We start from the raw sequence: 2500 nt of genomic DNA on the forward strand, positions 1-2500 counted from the left end.
GATGATAACAAGACAGGGATGATAACAAGACAAGGATGATAACAACAAGGGATGATAACAAGACAAGGGATGATAACAAGACAGGGATGATAACAACAAGGGATGATAACAAGACAAGGGATGATAACAAGACAGGGATGATAACAAGACAAGGGATGATAACAAGACAGGGATGATAACAAGACAGGGATGATAACAAGACAGGGATGATAACAAGACAAGGATGATAACAAGACAGGGATGATAACAACAAGGGATGATAACAAGACAAGGGATGATAACAAGACAGGGATGATAACAACAAGGGATGATAACAAGACAAGGATGATAACAAGACAAGGGATGATAACAAGACAGGGATGATAACAAGACAGGGATGATAACAACAAGGGATGATAACAAGACAAGGATGATAACAAGACAAGGGATGATAACAAGACAGGGATGATAACAACAAGGGATGATAACAAGACAAGGGATGATAACAAGACAAGGGATGATAACAAGACAGGGATGATAACAAGACAGGGATGATAACAACAAGGGATGATAACAAGACAAGGATGATAACAAGACAGGGGATGATAACAAGACAAAGGATGATAACAAGACAAGGATGATAACAAGACAAGGGATGATAACAAGACAGGGATGATAACAAGACAGGGATGATAACAAGACAGGGGATGATAACAAGACAAGGATGATAACAAGACAAGGGATGATAACAAGACAGGGATGATAACAACAAGGGATGATAACAAGACAAGGATGATAACAAGACAAGGGATGATAACAAGACAAGGGATGATAACAAGACAGGGATGATAACAAGACAGGGATGATAACAAGACAAGGGATGATAACAAGACAAGGATGATAACAAGACAAGGGATGATAACAAGACAAGGGATGATAACAAGACAGGGATGATAACAAGACAAGGGATGATAACAAGACAAGGGATGATAACAAGACAAGGGATGATAACAAGACAGAGATGATAACAAGACAGGGATGATAACAAGACAAGGGATGATAACAAGACAGGGATGATAACAAGACAAGGGATGATAACAAGACAGGGATGATAACAAGACAGGGATGATAACAAGACAGGGATGATAACAAGACAAGGGATGATAACAAGACAGGGATGATAACAAGCAAGGGATGATAACAAGACAAGGGATGATAACAAGACAGGGATGATAACAAGACAAGGATGATAACAAGACAGGGATGATAACAAGACAGGGATGATAACAAGACAAGGATGATAACAAGACAGGGATGATAACAAGACAAGGATGATAACAAGACAGGGATGATAACAAGACAAGGATGATAACAAGACAGGGATGATAACAACAAGGGATGATAACAAGACAAGGGATGATAACAAGACAGGGATGATAACAAGACAAGGATGATAACAAGACAGGGATGATAACAAGACAAGGATGATAACAAGACAGGGATGATAACAAGACAAGGGATGATAACAAGACAAGGGATGATAACAAGACAGGGATGATAACAAGACAGGGATGATAACAAGACAGGGATGATAACAAGACAGGGATGATAACAAGACAAGGGATGATAACAAGACAAGGGATGATAACAAGACAGGGATGATAACAAGACAAGGATGATAACAAGACAGGGATGATAACAAGACAGGGATGATAACAAGACAAGGATGATAACAAGACAGGGATGATAACAAGACAGGGATGATAACAAGACAAGGATGATAACAAGACAGGGATGATAACAACAAGGGATGATAACAAGACAAGGGATGATAACAAGACAAGGATGATAACAAGACAGGGATGATAACAACAAGGGATGATAACAAGACAAGGGATGATAACAAGACAAGGGATGATAACAAGACAGGGATGATAACAAGACAAGGGATGATAACAAGACAAGGGATGATAACAAGACAAGGATGATAACAAGACAGGGATGATAACAAGACAAGGGATGATAACAAGACAAGGATGATAACAAGACAGGGATGATAACAAGACAGGGATGATAACAAGACAGGGATGATAACAAGACAGGGATGATAACACGACAGTGATGATAACACAGGAATAACAACGCCAAAACCCACGACGCTTGGGAGAGGTGGAAGGAAGGCAGGTCGAAGGAGTGTCATGCAGTGATCGCCACACCTTGCACTTGTTGATTGCATGACTGACAGACTTAAGCAGAACGAAATGTATGGCTTAATGTATGAATATATGTACAGCAACTTCCTTTTTTTTTAGGGTTCTACTCCCTCTGTCGTTTTATATTGCGGTTGTATTTAAGATATGATTGCAGACGTATAGATCTATTGAGTAACTTTTTTGTGTTTTTGTCGTTCTGTATTTTGTGGTTGTAGATTCACTTTTAAGTCTGTATCAATATTGAGTGATGTCTTGAACTATTGAAAAAAAAATCTGCTTATGTAATTAAATCGGAAAACAACTAATAT

This window comes from Penaeus chinensis, chromosome 7 (assembly GCF_019202785.1).
Source record: "Penaeus chinensis breed Huanghai No. 1 chromosome 7, ASM1920278v2, whole genome shotgun sequence".
Lineage (NCBI taxonomy): Eukaryota > Metazoa > Arthropoda > Malacostraca > Decapoda > Penaeidae > Penaeus > Penaeus chinensis.